The sequence below is a fragment of the Budorcas taxicolor genome, chromosome 1 (genome assembly GCF_023091745.1).
Source record: "Budorcas taxicolor isolate Tak-1 chromosome 1, Takin1.1, whole genome shotgun sequence".
Lineage (NCBI taxonomy): Eukaryota > Metazoa > Chordata > Mammalia > Artiodactyla > Bovidae > Budorcas > Budorcas taxicolor.
Window position 1 is genome coordinate 117,330,664 of NC_068910.1, and position 20,163 is coordinate 117,350,826.

Consider the following 20,163-nt stretch of genomic DNA (forward strand, 5'->3'; position numbering starts at 1 on the left):
GGATCAAGACCATCCCCATGGAAAAGAAATGGAAAAAAGCAAAATGGCTGTCTGGGAAGGCCTTACAAATAGCTGTGAAAAGAAGAGAAGTGAAAAGCAAAGGAGAAAAGGAAAAATATAAGCATCTGAATGCAGAGTTCCAAAGAATAGCAAGAAGAGATAAGAAAGCCTTCTTCAGCGATCAGTGCAAAGAAATAGAGGAAAAGAACAGAATGGGAAAGACTAGAGATCTCTTCAAGAAAATTAGAGATACCAAGGGAACATTTCATGCAAAGATAGGCTCAACAAAGGACAGAAATGGTATGGACTTAAACAGAAGCAGAAGATATTAAGAAGAGGTGGCAAGAATACACAGAAGAACTGTACGAAAAAGATCTTCATGACCCAGAGAATCACGATGGTGTGATCACTCACCTAGAGCCAGACATCCTGGAATGGGAAGTCAAGTGGGCCTTAGAAAGCATCACTACGAACAAAGGTAGTGGAGGTGATGGAATTCCAGTTGAGCTGTTTCAAATCCTGAAAGATGGTGCTGTGAAAGTGCTGCACTCAATATTTCAGCAAATTTGGAAAACTCAGCAGTGGCCACAGGACTGGAAAACGTCAGTGTTCATTCCAGTCCCAAAGAAAGGCAATGCCAAAGAATGCTCAAACTACCACACAATTGCACTCATCTCACATGCTAGTAAAGTAGTGCTCAAAATTCTCCAAGCCAGGCTTCAGCAATATGTGAAACGTGAACTTTCTGATGTTCAAGCTGGTTTTAGAAAAGGCAGAGGAACCAGAGATCAAATTGTCAACATCCGCTGGATCATAGAAAAAGCAAGAGAGTTCCAAAAACACATCTATTTCTGCTTTATTGATTATGCCAAAGCCTTTGACTGTGTGGATCACAATAAACTGTGTAAAATTCTGAAAGAGAAGGGAATACCAGACTACCTGATCTGCCTCTTGAGAAATCTGTATGCAGTTCAGGAAGCAACAGTTAGAACTGGACATGGAACAACAGACTGGTTCCAAATAGGAAAAGGAGTACGTCAAGGCTGTATATTGTCACCCTGCTTATTTAACTTAAGTTCAGAGTACATCATGAGAAACGCTGGACCTGAAGAAACACAAGCTGGAATCAGTTGCCGGGAGAAATATCAATAACCTCAGATATGCAGATGACACCACCCTTATGGCAGAAAGTGAAGAGGAACTAAAAAGCCTCTTGATGAAAGTGAAAGAGGAGAGTGAAAAAGTTGGCTTAAAGCTCAACATTCAGAAAACGAAGATCATGGCATCCAGTCCCATCACTTCATGGGAAATAGATGGGGAAACAGTGGAAACAGTGTCAGACTTTATTTTTTTGGGCTCCAAAAACACTGCAGATTGTGACTGCAGCCATGAAATTAAAAGACGCTTGCTCCTTGGAAGAAAAGTTATGATCAACCTAGATAGCATATTCAAAAGCAGAGACATTATTTTGCCGACTAAGGTCCGTCTAGTCAAGGCTATGGTTTTTCCAGTGGTCATGTATGGATGTGAGAATTGGACTGTGAAGAAGGCTGAGCACCGAAGAATTGATGCGTTTGAACTGTGGTGTTGGAGAAGACTCTTGAGAGTCCCTTGGACTGCAAGGAGATGCAACCAGTCCATTCTGAAGGAGATCAACCCTGGAATTTCTTTGGAAGGAATGATGCTAAAGCTGAAGCTCCAGTAGTTTGGCCACCTCATGCGGAGAGTTGACTCATTGGAAAAGACTCTGATGCTGGGAGGGATTGGGGGCAGGAGGAGAAGGGGATGACAGAGGATGAGATGGCTGGATGGCATCACTGACTTGATGGACGTGAATCTGAGTGAACTGATGGACAGGGAGGTGTGGCATGCTGCGATTCATGGGGTCGCAAAGAGTCGGACACGACTGAGTAACTGAACTGAACTGAATGGTGAGATAGCTAATCCTCAGATAGGTTGATAAGGTGTCTGGGGCCCTCAAGGAGGAAGGGTCCAGAGCCACTGAGGAGGAGAAAGGGGTCTGGTGCTCTCAAGGAGGAGAAAAGGACAAACTTTTTTTTTTTTTCCCCTACATTGCTTTCTCTTAGTTACATATTTTCTTTAAGCCCAGAGCTAATGATCACACAGCAAAACAACTCAATTAAACTCTGTACTAAGGGTTATACAACAACAATGTATCTTGCTCAGGACATGTTTCTCTTTTTTAACAAGACCCTTCTGACTAGTCTTGTTATCTTAAGACATATGTTGTGGGAGTGAGTCTGGTAAGACCTTTCAATTGTTAGTTCTAATCTTGCTAATTTAAGATGTGTGTTGTGGGCCTGGGTCTGGTAAAAGTATATAAGGCCTTGATAAAACTGGCAAGGGTGGGGCACTCTCCATCCCCCTTCTGATGTCTATGTCAGAAGGTTTCTCTGTCCTTTTTTACTTTAATAAAACTCTGCTACACAAAAGCTCTTGAGTGTTCAAGTCTGGTCCCTTGTTCTGAAGCTAAATCATCTTTTTTGGTGATCATGAATCCGACATCATTCACCATAAACTATCAGTGGCTCAGATGGTAAAGAATCTGCCTGCAACGCGAGAGTTGCAGGTTCGATTCCTGGATTGGGAAGATCCGCTGGAGAAGGGAATGGCAACCCACTCCAGCATTCTTGCCCAGAGAATTCAATGAACAGAGGCAGATTACAGTCCATGATGTCCTAATGCTGGTAACATTAGCAGTACTAGCAATGGTAGAGTTTATCCTCAGTTTAATTTCAAAAATAGCTGTGTCCATGTTGTGATAATGTTAATGATGGAATGAACCTTTACTGAGAGATTATTATATGATAGGCAGCATTTGCACGGCTTCACAAGTATTAACTGTCCTATGAAAGAAAAAGCGAAAGTGAAGTCGCTCAGTCGTGTCCAACTCTGCCTTCATTGTAAAGAGGAAACCACATCATAAAAAGATAAGATCCTGGATTGATGCTGTTTCTCTGTATGAATGTGTGTGTCCTAAGTTGCTCCAACATGTCCAACTCTTTGAGACTCCATAGACTGAGGCCTGCCAGGCTCCTCTGTCCATGGGATTCTCCAGGCAAGGATACTGGAGTGGGTTGCCATGTCCTCCTCCAGGGATCTTCCTGACCTAGGGATTGAACCAGTGTCTCCTGTGGCTCCTGCATTGCAGGTGGATTCTTAACAGCTGAAGCACCAGGGAAGCCCCCCTGTATGAGTATGTACCATCATAAGCTAGATTGTTCCAGTATTTCTGCACATTGTATTTATTTTCTTTTGAATCAGATTGGAGTTAATTTTCTCTCTTACAGATTGAACACTACCTCATGGAGAAACCTCTGCTCTAAATAGGAGATACTATGCTTGATGAGGCCTGCCTCTGTGGCAAGATTCTACAGACTCTGTCCCTGTCTTCATCTTAAAAATGGCAATATATTACTGCTCTAATTCCCAAGTGCAGTGTTGGGACAGGCTGCTCAGTCAGTCGTGGAGTTTGCCACAGACAATTTGTTATAAGTAATAAAGTTATGAAGTTTTCAAATAGGGTGCTTTTCATGAAAATTGCAGTGGCTGTAAGACGATCTTTGTGGTAAGGTCACTCTCATTCCCACACATTCCCGCATGCTTTCAGTGTGGGGACAGAGCTGGTGAGGAGGAGGAAGGCAAATACCCTGCTGCCCATCTTACCTCTATTCTCCTAGAGAAAGTGGCATATGACTGTGTGATTTCTGCAGAAAAACACTGGGAACCACAGCTCCAAACTAAAAGAATAAAAGGCAGAGAGGGGAGAGTTAAAATAACTGAAAAGTAGAAAAGACTTTTAAAAAAAAACTTTTTATTTTACGATGGCGTATAGGCGAGTGTGTGTGTGTGTGTGTGTGTGTGTGTGCACGCGTGTGCTCAGTCGAGTCCGACTCATGAACTGTAGCCCACTAGGTTCCTCTGTCCATGGGATTTCCCAGGCAAGAATACTGGAGTGTGTTGCCATCTCATTCTCCAGGGACCTTTTTGCCCCAGGGATTGAATCTGCCAATTAACAATGTGACAACTTCAAGTGGAAAGCAAAGGGACTCAGTTATACATATATATGTATCGAAAAGGTGTTTTTGCCTGGACACAATAATAAAACAGGAAGGACTTTTAAAGCGTTTTCATTCTCAATCTTCTTCCTTAATTAGCATCAAGAAGTCAAATTCAGTTCCTTAACAACAACAGAAAAAGGGACAAGACACAGGTGCATAGCAGGCAGAGAAGTTTCAAGCACCGTTCTTGTGCTTGAACACGTTAAAGGGTATCAAGACGGCAATGAAAATTATGGGATCTCCCAAAAACTTTGTTGTGAAAAAAAATATTTTCTCTTCAATGAGCAGATTGCCAAGACTAGATAAGCAGCATGAAAAGCAGAGAAAAGAAGCTTCTATTTGTTCAGTTGGTCTTAATAATTCATTTGCTTATAATATCCAGAAGGAGACTACCATTGCTCACCCATTGACTGTCTGGGAAAGGTCTGCTCCCACGGAGCAGTGAGACCTTTTCCTTCATTAATCTGTGCATCTTAGGTTATCAATGCTTTGGCTTGCTGGTAAGCAGTTAGGGTCACTCTCTGTTAATGAGGTCAAGGGCATGGACTATAATTCTAATTAGGATAGTTAACAAACTGGATGCCTAATCCCAGATAGGCTAATCCTTCGTTTTAATGGGTATGTTCAGGGCCAGCACAGGCCCAGCCTCTACTGGAGAAAGAATTCAAAGCAATGTCATTTCAGTGTACATCTTGTATGAATCATAAATCACTGTCATTATGTTCTGATGTGCCAAGGTGCTCGGTCATGTCTGACTTCTTGTGACCCCATGGACTGTAGCCTGCCAGGCTCCTCTGTCCATGGGATTTCCCAGGGAAGAATAGTAGAGGGGCTTGCCACTTCCTTCTCCAGGTGATCTTCCCAACACAGAGACTGAACCCACATCTCCTGTGTCTCCTGCATAGAAGGCAGATTCTTTACCTGCTGAGCCATTGGGGAAGCTCCTATGCTCTGATATTAAAGAATAAACACTTTCCTAAAGAAGGGCAGAATTTTCAGCTCCAAAGCTCTTCCTGTTGCTCATACAATGTCTGTGCTCTGATAGGTACTTTTTCCCTCGAATCACTTTTGCTGGAGATTAAAACCAAAGAAGCATTCTCCCATTATGCAACAATCCTCTGATTTTGAGGTTTTATATAATCTATTTATCTATATATGGGATAAATTATCTTTAATGCTTTTGTTTTTTCCTCTTAGTAAAAGTCACATATATGCATTTTAGAAATAATAAAATGCAGAAAAGTACAAATTAAAAAATTAAGCCTCTTTTAGTCAATGTGGGAAAGATTTTAAAAAAGAAACTAAGGCTAAATGATGAAGCATCCTTTAGCATTCAGATGACTTGATTAAATGATGAACTGTCTTCTGATTAAATTCTGTGCTATAGGAATGATTCATAAGTCTCTCCTCATGCCATTGTTTTCACCTAGTTGTTTAGTTAAAGTATCATTATGGCTGTTTTCTGTTTCATAAATGTACATCTCTGTTGAGAAATATCCTCAGTTGCTTTCCTATAAATCATACTTTAGAATGTATCTTTCTTTAAAAAAAACTACTGCCATTAAATATTACTGTCCTTGTAACAGCAGAGACTGATAATTCTGGAGATTAAATATTTCAGAAGAAACTTGTATAAATAAGGATAATAACATTTACCAATTGAAATCATTAAGCTATACTCCTTAAAAGGTATATAGGGCTATATATTAATTAGATCTCAACAAAAGTGGAAAAAATTTATATGCACACACAAACATTTACCACTTGAACAGACTGAAAGAAACTAGTGCATTTTAGCAAACAGGACTGTTTATGCCTAACATCTAAGATCAATAGTTATTAAATATCACCACAAATCATAGTTGAGAAAATTTTCAAAATTATGTGATAGATAAATGGATTTAAACCACTTTCACCTTTCTTGCTTCACCTTGAAAGCAGCAAATTTTGATCATGTTTCTACTCTTAAACAAGTCAAATTGGTTGGACAATTGATCATATCTTAGGTATTCACATAACTTAAGAAAAAGAAAGAGACATTTCCATGATTCTAAAGCAGAATAGGATAGGGAAGCACAGGAAAATGATTTCCAGTTTCAGTCCCATTCTAAAATTTCCAAAGGAAAAAAGGCATGGAAGTAGAGTGGGAATTAAGGAGAGGAGCAGCTTATATTTAACTCAGAAGAGCACCACAGACAAAGATTCTGGTGCATAGCAGGTGAGCAACTCTTCCTTCATAATTGGGAGCCTCCCACAAGGGCAAGGATGCATCCTACAATCTCTGAGGGAAGGAAATAATCCATCCTCTCTTCTGACTCAGGAAAGAATGATCTGTTGCCAGGAGCTGAGTACCTCAAGCAGCCTGATCAACTGCCAAGAAATGGTAAGGGAAGTTTTGGTTGTTGCCTGGAAGAATTGCAGGATGCTGCGGAAATTCCAGAGGCTTGCATTTCTCACAGACTTTGGATCAAAGTGTATGACCAGTATTTTGGCAGCCCAGCAACCTCCCTTGATGAACCAGAAGATTTGTGTGCCCAGAGAAAAAACCTTAACCTCTGAGAGGCAGAGTGGCATGGGAAAGAACCAGGAGCCCTGTTTGTTTGCTGTCTTCCCCTGTTCACTTACGGATTTGCTGCAGGATCTTGGACAAGATCATTCATCTCTGTGGGCATTTAGTTTCCTCCTGGAGGTAATGTGACCCCTTCCAACTCTGATGCTGGTGATTCTCCTCCCATGTGGGGCTGTAAACCACAGTGGCATTGCCCGGTCTCAAGAATCCTATAAGACAAGGGTTGCTGCTGGTTGTTTCCTTCAGGTTCCTTTGAAGCACACAGATTCCAAGTTTCATGATAGAAGCAAATACATATACCACCACCTCATTGCTTTCTTATACCATCTTACTCACAACAGTTTTAAAGCTTACCTGTCAACTGTGGAGGCCACAACAACAAGGTCATTTCCATAAAGAAATAACTTCATTCAAAGCTTCCCTTTGAAGTCTTCTTTCTGTCTGGTAGTCAGCAGCCTTTGTTCTTCAAATAAGAAAGGCCCAAACCAATTGTTGCCCCAGTTTGCTCCTCTTTGCATGTCCACTGGATTTATAAATGATGCCTCATTCAATCCTGTGCCTCACGCCAGAAACTGGGAAAGATCTATGACCTCCCTCCCTCAATTCTCCTATCCATCACCAAACTCTTCAAGGGGTCTTCCCATTGCATTACGATGATGTTCAAAATCCTCACTCTGGAGCAGAAGACCTTATGTGAGTGCTCCAGCCTCTTCTCACAGTCCCTCCCCTCTTGATCACTGTGTTCCCAACACCATATCCTCCTTAAAGCCTCCCCAGGTCTGTCCACAATACACTCATACCTGTCATTCACTCGGCTAATTCCTACTCATGTTGTAGCTGGAATGTCATTTCCCCTGACAGGCCTGCCTCATCTCCCTCTCCCCAAATAACTCATATTCTTTTTATAGTCATCACCAATTATGTATTTCCTTGTTCACCTATTTATAAACCTCTCCCTCAAGAATTTCCAGGAAAGGATGGACCATATCTGTCGTCTCCATCACAATATGCCAGTGCTCACCACAAAGACCAGTCCGCCGAGAGCAAATATTTGTTGAATGACTGACCAAATGAACATTCCTTCTTATTGTCAATTTCCCTCTTATAAGCTTTGTCATGAGTGATGCTGAAGATGATAACCTCTCTGTACATTTCTCACTTTCTCAAGACCCCTACCTATGAAGAATCTTTTGGTTTTGGCCTTGGCAGGCCTTATCTGAAGCTTGTCACCCTCTCGTTAAATGTATCCTCCTTTGCTTAGGGATGCAGAAACTTTACGAGTTTGCCAAGGGTAGGCAGGCTTTTAAGAGCTATAACATGCTGGTCAAGAGCTCAAGCTTTAGTGTCACTCAGTACTGAGCCTTGAACCTTGTCTCTGCCCCTTCCTAGCTAATCTGACTTTGGGGAAGTAACTTCGCCTCAGTTTCTTCAATCCTAAAATGGGGATAATGATAGAACTTAACTGGTAGGTTGTCTTTAGAATTTAAGGAGGTAGCAAAGGTGAAATGGCTGGTACAGTGCCAGACACATAGCAAGTGTCTGATAAATACAATTGGTTTGCCATCTACCTCCACAGGGATTAAAGTGTGTGCTGCTGCAGCTGCTGACCAACACTCCATGGAAGGAGTTCAGGCTGGAGAGTGGAAATGAGGTACTCTGTGCTGCAGGAAACTAGCAGGATAGGTCTTCAGATAGTTAGATAGTCTCAGGAGCTGATTTTATGAGCCCAATTCTTATGTCTTCTCATATCTAGAAAAACACTAAAATCCTTCATGGTGCCAACTGTTTCTCGTGACTATCTGAAGTTTCATGAGGTCAGCAGAAACTTTTCTACAAAAAAATATGAGCTTGATTGCAAGCACTCCCATTACCAAAATCACACATATACTGTCTTTCTCTCCTGCCTCTTTGGAACAGTTTCTCAGCGCTATCTGAAGTGCTGGGCTGCAGTCCTCATATTGCCCCAAATAAAACTTAACTCTCATCTCTCACCTCAAGCATTTTATTTCAAGTCAACAAATATTAACCCCTATTGTTATGTTTCACTTAATCTCAGCAGGAAAGTTCAAATACCAGGTTCTAGGACTGGGGGAATTTCTGAGGAGGCTTTTTTCTTTTTCTATCTCCCTTCCCATTACATTATACTCTACCTACCCTATACTTTGTGGTCCCAAAAGGTGGCAATAAAAATGTGATAGATTTTAATTGTTGATCCTGTTCAACTGAAGCTGTAAGCAGATCTGAAATGTACAAGCTAGCAGAATAAAATTGCGGATGACCATTATTTAAACTGGCAAGATGAATCGAGTTTAGGAATAACTAAAAATTTTAAAGTCAAGTCACTCTTTCCTAGAGAGTGTTGATGCACTGGCATTTGGTGACAGCTCCATAGAGAACCCTAGTAGGCAGAGAGGAGGTGATACTAACCTTTTAAACAGAACACACAATGTCGGGTTACTTAACATTCCACTCCTACCGCCCTCCCCCACTTCCCGGCCTCGGCAACGCGGTTTTTAAATGAGAAGCACACCCGACTGCTCTGTGTAGGTGGTAGAGTGGGAGCAGGTGAAGTGCAAGCTTTATTTTCCCGACTGCTTGTCATCCAATTCCCCACTTCCCTCTGACTTTCATGAGTGATGAGGTCATCCCGGCGCAGGAAAATCAAACTCCTATTTTTCAAACCCAATAAAGGCCGGCATTGTATCCTGCGTAAACAGAGACCAGACGGGTAGGGTGGCAGGAACACGAGCGGCCCGCCCCCTGGCGGTCGCCTGAGACAGTCGAGCCCTGCGCTCCACCAAACAGCGACAGGGAGGCGGAGAAGCTGCGAGCTAAAACGTAAGTTAAAATTAGATCAATAGTCAGCTTGGCTGTCTCAATCAATGCATTGCAGGGAGAGCGTACAACCATCTATTTATAAGCTAAACCCAGTATTATCTTCCTCTTTCAGGACGCAGAGATCCATTACAGCCGCGGCAGGGGAGAGGATGCTGCAAGGAGATGATGCACGCCACGGTACAGCCTCGCGGGCTGGTCCCGGCTTCATCCGGCCTCAGATGCGCGTGGGGTGGGCAGTGGGAGGATACACTCCTGCAGGTGGTGGCAGCACTGAGCTCTACAGAACTCATTCCCCTGGCGGACCCCCCAAGGACTCACTCCCGCCCACTCCTTAACCTCTATGGAATCCTACGTCTGTTTAAACCGACAGGACCCAAAAGGCAGAACCATCATGGGGGCGGGGGGCCTCCTGTAGATGCAAAGAGGCACTGGCCGCTTCTAACCGTCCAGAGCTTGACTGCCTGTGGACTAAGGTTTCTAACCTAGCTTCCCTAAGGGACTGCGTTACTCAGGCCTCGCTCAGTTGCTGTAAATAGCTGCAAACTCCCTTCTCCCGCATTTACAGCAATCTGTGTGATTGCATGTGTAATATTTAAGGCCTTGGTGAAATGTCCAGGTGCTCCATCCAGTCCCTGACATACTGGGATACTGGACATTCCCACTTTCCCCAATCGGTGGAAGTCATCTCCAATATATAAAGAAATGCTCACACCTAGCTCTTGTGTTTAAGTTGTCAAACTGTTTTCGGTTTTTGACAGGTGCTATAGACAGAGGCAAAATCTGATACAGTACTGCCTCCTCAGAAGCACAAGATCAAGTCATAGTTCTGGGGGTAAAAATTTAAGTCTTAGATGTGTGCACAGCATGTTTTATATGATGTATTTATGTATTTTTCTTCGTTTTTACTATTATTTTTTTTAACAACTTTCTTGCATAATTGTATTTATCATGGAGAAACTTTAAACAGCCAGAGTAGTTTAATATTAGCTTCAATATACATTAGATGTATTTGTTGTTTGACATTAAAGGATTTTGAAGTAAAGATAGAAGCTGAAGCATTCTTCATTTAGAAACAACCTTTTTCTTCCTCAAATTCTTGTTGGCTCCGCTCCAAAACATATCCTACATCTGTCCCTTCCTCCCCATCTAGACTGCTTCTAGTTTAGCTACAAGCTACCATTCGTTATCCTTCACCTGGATTTACAAAAATAGCATCTTGTCTAGGCTTCCTGGATTTTCTTTCTCCCCACTGCAGTCGACCTGCTCCACAGAGCAACAAGAGTGCTCTTTTAAAACGTAAATCGGATCTCAGATTGTATCTCTGCTCTTTGTAAAACCTTCCCTGGCTACCCATTGTAATGGATTAGACCCCAAAGTCTTCACCACAGCCAGAATGCGGTGTGTGAGCTGGCCGGTCCACCCTCAGTGGCCCCTTGACATCTCACCACAGTTTCTCACTCTCTGTCAGAGCCTTAAACCCACGAGCTCCTAGCACTTGCTTTTCTCTTTGTGCAGAACTAACTCCCTTTCAGAAGATCTTCTCAAAGCTGCCCTGTTGGCATGGCTCCAGCCTCAGCTCAGATATCAGAGATATCAGAGACCTTAGCTGACCGCCCTCTGCTCCTCCAGAACGCAGGATCACATCACCTTGTTTTCTGTTCAACACAGCAGTTAACTGGAATTGGACTGTTTATTCTTTTTCATGTATCAGAAGTTGGCCCCAGGAAAACAGGCTTCCTATCTTTCTTGTTCACTCCTGTCTCTTTGGGTTGTAGAACAGTTCCTGGTCCACAGCTGGTATTCAGGACACAGTTATTGTATAAATTACTTGATGTGATTTCCTGATATCTACATGCATAGCAGTGTGCATATTCTCCCTTGAATTGTATAGTTATTTTTATACACATATGCTTCCTCTTCTCAAGTGTGAACTCCTAGAAGCAGGATCGTGTTTCATCCCTTTTATTCTCCATGGCCTTATGGAGTCTGGCATATAACAGATATTTAAAGTATTTATTAGATTGAAATGCAATAAATGAATAGGTAATAGCCTGATATAATATGACTTTACCCCAGATCTAGTTTTCATCAGGGAAAATGCAAAAATATTATGCTATCCAAAGGAGCAGATTGTTGCTTTGATCCTTGTAACACCCTATGCCCCCACCCCAGCACTTATTTTCAAAGAACATTCATATTCATTATTTTATTTGATCTTAATACCAGCTCTGTGAGATGGGCCTTTTGATCCATACTTTACAAACGTAGGAACTGAAGCTCAGGGGCATTAGCTGACTTCCTTAAGCTTGCACAGTGAATATGAAGCAAAGACAGGGCTAGAGACTGCTATTTCAAACACCCACATATATGTACACATAAAAGTTTACATAGATATGTCCGCATTTGCCGACATCCTCCCTTCTCAACCACATTTATGATATGGATCAAATGGGATCATAAATGCAAAGTATCTTGAATGGAGACTGGCGTATGAGAGGCTCCGAATAAATGACCGTTCTTTCTTCTTACCTGCGCTATGGTTGCCATAATTCCTCCATCCCAATAAAGAAGAATGTGTCTGTCTTCACTTGTTATTTTTATTACTAGACTGATTTCCAAGTTCCTCCTTCTTGTGAAATATTAATGCATCATATTAATTGGATACTTTCACAGATCTGAGCAGGAGCAAATGGATGTTTGCTAACTGGCAACCTACTGCTCTTTCATCTTCTACTCTACATACAAACCAATGAAAAACATTTGTGAATATCTGTCAGAACACAGCTTGGCTTAAGTTATACAGTTCAACATCAATGAGGAAATGGCCTAGTAAATGCCAAGGCTTATCAATCATGAGCATACATTAACAAAGCACAGCCAGAATGGTCAAGTAATGAGCAAAATTAGTTTTACAGTAGGCAAAATAAATCAAGAGCCTATTCTGACTATTCATTCATTATTTATTGAGTTGATTTTATGTGCCAAGCTCTGTACTCACTACTGGAAATACAGAGGTGAGCAAAATTGATGAGGTCCCTAGTGATACAACTCTAGTAGAAAAGATAGGCTCAAACTGAAGAATCACACAACAGACATCAGTGTTGTAAGAAGGCAGAACATGAGGAATGACAGGGAATTCAAGAGAATTCCTTGAGGAAGTAATGACTAAGCTGAGCTATGTCTTGAGTTCAGGGATGGCTCCATGCCTCCAATAGATACTAAAGAAGGAAGAAGAGGAAGAAATAATCAAATAAGTAAATAAATATTGGATTGGCCAAAAAGTTTGCTTGTGTTTTCTGTAAGATGGTGCAGAAAACTTGAATGAACTTTTTGGCCAAGCCAATAATACTAGTAATAAGAATATAATGAGTAACTTTTAAACTCTCTTATTTAATAAATGTTCTTGAGTGCCTACTATGTGTCAGGTGGCTGTCTAGGTGTTGGGGTTACAGCATTGGTCAAAGGCAAAAATCCCTGCCCTCATGGACCTACGTTGTAATGAGGGAAGGCATATGATAAATTAATAAAGAATTATAATAGAAAGGAATGTAAAATGGCGATTTCTGCAAAAAAGAAAAACAAACTGAGGAAGTAAGCTAGGGAGGTGGGGTGGAGTGGGTAGCAAGATGCTATTTTACATAGTGTTGTTCCATCCACCTTCCCTGACTAATATATTTGAAGAAGACCCAGCAATGGTAAAGGAGCAAGTGGAGGGGTCTGAGAAGTCGGTGGGTGACCGCGGAAGGAAGAGCTCTCCAAGAGGAAGACTCTGAGAGTGCAAGGACCATGAGACAACAGTGTTGCTGACTTGTTTGAGGAAGTACAAGGAGGCCAGTGTGTCTGAAGTGAGCAGAGTAAGCAAGGGGTAACTAGTAGATGAGTTCAGAGGAGGAACGGGTTTTAAGGGACCTCGGAAGTGACTGTAAAAATGAGGAGACATTGGAAGCTTTTGAGCAAATGATTGACATTATCACACGTTTTAATAGCCACTTTGGTTGCTGGGTAGAGAGCACCTACCTTCCAGGCAATGTGTTGTATCTTAAGAGGTGACTTCATTTTAACTTCACAAATCTTAGAGTACCCACTTTACAGGTGAAGAAATCGAGATGTATGGAGTTTAGGTTTAAGTACTTACTCGAGGTCATGTGCTAAATAACAGGCAGAGCAGGAATTAAAAGCCAAGAACTGTAATTTCAGCACCTAAGTTGTTAACCACAGTATTAGAGACTGGGCTGGTAGGTGATGGTGATTATACAACTGTAACACTTAACATTCACTGAAGGTCTTCTGTCCTAGCTTTTATTGTAAATTTTATTTCATTCTCACACACATGCTAGCAGATAGGCCCTATTGCCCCTTTAATGTAAATCAGGAGAGGGAGATTCAGTTAGTCAGTGAACATAACTAATCTATGTTCAAACAGTTTATAATTAGAAGTTAGCATTCAAACCCAGGGCACTTCATCTCCTAGGCCCATGCCTTGTTGACTACCAGATAAGTACAGCAAAGTTTTAAATATTTTTATTATAGAGAACCTTTAGAGATTCCCTGGTGGTTTGGTGGTTAGGAATCTGCCTGCCAATGCAGAGAACAGGGGTTCAATCCCTGATCCAGGAACTGCGATCTCACATGCCACAGGATAGCTGGTCCCATGTGCCACAACTACTGAGCTCACATGCTGCCAACTATCGAAGCCCAAGTGCCCTATAGCCAGTGCTGCACAATATAAGAAGCCACTGCAACGAGAAATCCTCACACACCAATGAAGACCCAGCATAGCCAAAAAAAAGAACCTATAATTGAATCATGTATTCTAAAAAATGCATTCTTTTTTTGATTGGAGTGTTTATTCCATTTATTTATATAATTATTGAAATAGTTGGTTTACACTATTCTCTGTTTCTTTATTCCTCCTTTCCTACCTGCATTTGAATTAAGTATGTACATTCCATTTTCTCTTTTATTAGCTTTTGATTATCATTCTTGATTTTCTTATAGCTTTCCACCTAGAGAATCAATATGTCTTTCTAGCTTCTCAATATATATTCTAAGTTAGTATTTTTGCCACTTCACAAGTAATTCAAGAACTTCATAACAGTTTAACCTCATTTAGACCCTCAAGTCCTCTGTGATATTATTTATAATTTTACTTCTTTGTTATGCTGTCATAAGTATTTCTTTACTTTTGTTTCATAAAGTCAATATTTTCAAATATTTATACGTATATTTATCTGCTATAGTATTCTTTGGTCTTCCCTGGTGGCTCAGATGGTAAAGAATCTGCTTGTAATGCGGGAGACCCGGGTTTGATCCCTGGGTCAGGAAGATCCCCTGGAGAAGAGAACGGCAACCCACTTCAGTATTCTTGCCTGGAGAATCCCCATGGACAGAGGATCCTGGTGGGCTACAGTTTCCATGGGGTCTCAAAGAGTCAGACACGACTGGGCGACTTTCACTCACTCACTCATAGTGTTCTTTACTCCTTCCCAAAGTCCAATATTACTCTATGGGATTATTTCCCTTTGGTCTGAAAATTGTCTTTAAGTAAATCTTATAGTTGCATTCTCTGGAGACAAAGTCATCAAGGTTTGTTTGTTGGAAAGTATTTTTATTTTGGCTTAACTTTTGAAGTATCTTTTCACTTGATATAATATTTTTCTTTCAGCTCTTAAAAGATGTTAAAACATTATCTTCTTGCTTCCAGAGTTTCTATTGAAAAGCCAACTCTGAGTCTTAATGTTGTCACTTGGAAAGCAGTGTATTTTGTTTTGTTTTCCCTCGGATCTTTTTCTCTGTGTATTTAGCTTTCATCATTTTGAATATAATGCTCCTAGATGTGGTTTTCATTGTTTTTATTCTTCTTAGTGTTCCCTGTTCTTGGATCTGTGGGTTGATATCTTTGACCAGTCTTGGGAACTGAACTGACTGATCACTACAACGACTGCTCTTTTCTAGTCCCTTTCTCTTCTCCCTCTTAGTCAGTTCAGTCACTCGGTCGTGTTTGACTCTTAGTGACCCCATAGACTGTAGGACGCCAGTCTTCCCCGTCCATCACCAACTCCCAGAGCTTACTCAAACTCATGCCCATTAAGATGGTGATGCTATCCAATCATCTATTCCTCTGTCAACTCCTTCTCCTCCTGTCTTCAATCTTTCCCAGCATCAGGGTCTTTTCCAATGAGTTAGTACTTCACATCAGGTGGCCAGAGTATTGGAGCTTCAGCTTCAGCACCAGTCCTTCCAATGAATATTCAGGGCTGATTTCCTTTAGGATGGACTGGTTGGATCTCCTTGCAGTCCAAGGGACTCTCAAAAATCTTCTCCAACACCACAGTTCAAAAGCATCAATTCTTTGGTGCTCAGCTTTCTTTACAGTCCAACTCTCATCCATACATGACTACTGGAAAAACCATAGCTTTGACTAGATGGACCTTTGTTGGCAAAGTAATGTCTCTGCTTTTTAATATGCTGTATAGGTTGGTCATAGCTTTTCTTCCAAGGAGCAAGCATCTTTTAATTTCATGGCTTCAGTCACCATCTGCAGTGATTTTGGAGCCCCCCAAAATAAAGTCTGTCACTGTTTCTACTGTTTCCCCATCTATTTGCCATGAAGTGATGGGACCGGATGCCATAATCTTTGTTTTCTGAATGTTGAGCTTTAAGCCAACTTTTTCACTCTCCTCTTTCACTTTCATCAAGAAGCTCTTTAGTTCTTTGTTTTCTGCCACAAGGGTAGTGTCATCTGCATATCTGAGGTTATTGATATTTCTCCCTGCAATCTTGATTCCAGCTTGTGCTTATCCAGCCTGTATGTTGCACTTTGCATATAAGTTAAATAAGCAGGATGACAATATACAGGCTAGACATACTCCTTTCCCGATCTGGAAGCAGTCTGTTGTTCCATGTCTAGTTCTAACTGTTTCTTCTTGACCTGCATACAGATCTCTCAGGAGGCAGGTCAGGTGGTCTGGTATTTCCATCACTTTAAGAATTTTCCACAGTTTGTTGTGATCCACACAGTCAAAAGCTTTGGCATAGTCAATAAAGCAGAAGTAGATTTTTTCTGGAACTCTCTTGCTTTTTTCGATGATCTGAAGGAAGTGGGCAATTTGATCCAACGAATGTTGGCAATTTGATCTCTGGTTCCTCTGCCTTTTCTAAATCTAGCTTGAACATCTAGAATGTCATGGTTCATGTACTGTTGAAGCCTGGCTGGAAGGATTTTGAACAATTCTTGGCTAGTGTGTAAGATGAATGCAATTATGTGGTAGTTTGAACATTCTTTGACATTGCCTTTCTTTGGAACTGGAATGAAAATGGACTCAGTCCTGCGGCCACTGCTGAGTTTTCCAGATTTTCTGGCATATTCAGTGCAGCACTTCGACAGCATCATCTTTTAGGATTTGAAATAGCTCAGCTGGAATTCCATCACCTCCACTAGCTTTGTTTGCAGTGATGCTTAGGCCCACTTGACTTTGCATACCAGGATGTCTGGCTCTAGGTGAGTGATCACACTATCATGGTTACCTGGGTCATGAAGATCTTTTTTGTATAGTTCTTCTGTGTATTGTTGCCACCTCTTCTTAATATGTTCTGCTTCTGTTAGGGCCATACCATTTCTGTCCTTTATTGAGCCCATCTTTGCATGAAATGTTCCCTTGGTGTCTCTAACTTCTTGAAGAGATCTCTAGTCTCTTCTCCCTCTAGAATTTCAATTATACATGCATTGGCTCTTTTGACTATGTTCCACATATCTTTTATGTTCTATTCTGTTTTTCCCACTCTTTCTCCACACTTTTGTGTTTCAGTTTGGGTCTTCTTCCTTTTCTTTCATTTTTTTTAAACTATTCTTGTCTTTGAATAAAATACACAGTGTTCCACATGCTATTAAACTCATCTAGTGAATTCTATGGTTTAGATAATGTAGTATTGTATTTTACAATTTCAGAATGTTCATTTGATTTTTTTAGCATGCCAATTTTGTTGAAATGTTTAATATTTTAATTAGTTTGTCCTCTATTTTCTTTAGTATAATAATCTTAATTATTTAAAATTCTTTTCTGCTAATTACCATATTTGAATTATCTGTGGATATGCTTCTATTGTTTAATTTTTTTCCTGTTGATTATCAATCACATCTTCCATTCTCTTCTCATGTTAGTAATTTTAACTTGCAGCATAGACTTTGGGTATCAAAAACAACACAAAACAAAAAAATCTGGAGAATTTTTAGCTGAAATCTTCTACCAGCAAGGGTTCTTCCTTTTCTCTGATAAGCAGATAGGTAAAAACTGAGTTGGATATGAGTTTGAATTCCAGTATTTTGTGTTCAGTTCACCTCTGGTTTGTACCTGTTCTTTGCAGAGTGCTTTTGGATTTTCAATTGGAAACCTAACAGCTCCTTGTCTCCTCAGCTCTAAAAGTCTTGCTCATCAGAGATCTTGGGCTTATAGCTTAGCTTTCTGCTTCACACAGGTTCAAAGTCTGGCAAATGATCTGAGAGGAAGAACTGTTGTGCACTCATTCCGGACCCATTATTTCTAGAGGGATCGTGTCTCCTACGCACTGCAGGCTGTAAGAGTTCTTACTTTCTCTTTCTGGCTCAGCTCACATACATTTTCCCTACCCCCTCGGAACAGAAGGGAATGAGTCTTCAGCTCAGTTCAGTCGCTCAGTTGTGTCCAATTCCATGTGTTGCGACCCCATGACTCACAGCACGCCAGGCCTCCCTGTCCATCACCAACTCCCGGAGTTCACGCAGATTCACGTCCATTGAGTCAGTGATGCCATCCAGCCATCTCATCCTCGGTCGTCCCCTTCTCCTCCTGCCCCCAATCCCACCCAGCATCAGAGTCTTTTCCAGTGAGTCAACTCTTTGCATGAGGTGGCCAGAGTACTGGAGTTTCAGCTTTAGCATCATTCCCTCCAAAGAAATCCCAGGGCTGATCTCCTTCAGAATGGACTGGTTGGATCTCCTTGCAGTCCAAGGGACTCTCAAGAGTCTTCTTCAACACCACAGTTCAAAACCATCAATTCTTCGGCACTCAGCCTTCTTCACAGTCCAACTCTCACATCCATACATGACCACTGGAAAAACCATAGCCTTGACTAGATGGACCTTAGTTGGCAAAGTCATATCTCTGCTTTTGAATATGCTATCTAGGTTGGTCATAACTTTTCTTCCAAGGAGTAAGCGTCTTTTAATTTCATGGCTGCAGTCACCATCTGCAGTGATTTTGGAGCCCCCCAAAATAAAGTCTGACACTGTTTCCACTGTTTCCCCATCTATTTCCCATGAAGTGATAGGGCCAGATGCCATGATCTTCATTTTCTGAATGTTGAGCTTTAAGCCAACTTTTTCACTCTCCTCTTTCACTTTCATCAAGAGGCTTTTTAGTTCCTCTTCACTTTCTGCCATAAGGGTGGTGTCATCTGCATATCTGAGGTTATTGATATTTCTCCTGGCAATCTTAATTCCAGCTTTTGTTTCTTCCAGTCCAGCGTTTCTCATGATGTACTCTGCATATAAGTTAAATAAGCAAGGTGACAATATACAGCCTTGACGTACTCCTTTTCCTATTTGGAACCAGTCTGTTGTTCCATGTCCAGTTCTAACTGTTGCTTCCTGACCTGCATACAGATTTCTCAAGAGGCAGGTCAGGTGGTCTGGTATTCCCATCTCATTCAGAATTTTCCACAGTTTATTGTGATCTGCACAAAGGCTTTGGCATAGTCAATAAAACATGAGTCTTACAGTTCTCTGATTCATTATTTCAGTCACATACCTTCACCAAGGGTTCTGCTGTATGCTCTTTTTCCCAGTAGAGTCCTTCTTCTTGGCCTAAATCCAGTCTTAAGTTTGTACCCAAAACGGACAAATGCTCCTTGGGAAGCAAACAATTGGTAATGTAAGCTCACTTAGAAATTTTAGTTTATTTAATTCTCTTTGCATCCATAGCGCTTCAGTATCTCTAATGATATTTGAAATGTACATTTTTTTCATTTTTCTTTTGCTATGGTATAGATGTTAGCCTGCTGTGACCTTTTACAGTTTATCCATAGGTAAAAGTCCCTCTCAGATGCATAAAGGGTTAAAAATTTTGGCGTTGGAAAGGACTTTGGCATTTACCTAATACAGATACCTCACTGGATAAATAAAAAAATAGATACCAAGAATGGTAAAGTGTTTTATCCTAGACTCCAAACTAATCATGCTAGAAATTAGACCAGAGAAAAGCTTTGAGGTGGGCCTCCTGATGCTAAGTTCCACATTCAGGAGGACAAGAAGGAGAAAAAGAGACAGAGATAAAAAGTATATATCATGGAAAGGTCTCCACCTGAAAAAGAGAGTAATATTGGAGTCTTTGCTGTAGTCATTCAAAAGATCAGCCCTCAAAAATTCATGTTGGAAAACCTAGCTAAGGCCTTCTGAGTCAATCATAAAATCTAACATTTGCTTATTTCTGCTTTTCCTACCTTGTTTGAAAACAGGATTTAAAATGGCATGCCAATAATAAGAGCTCCTCCAGGGAAGGTTACAGATGGGGCAAATAGGAAGGATATGTGAAGAATGGGAAAGCCTGTTATCAGAAAGCTGAGAACATTATCCTTGGCAGAAGGATATTGGTAGCAGATGAAATTTCAGGGTGTTGTGGATATTGGAGGCTCATAAAT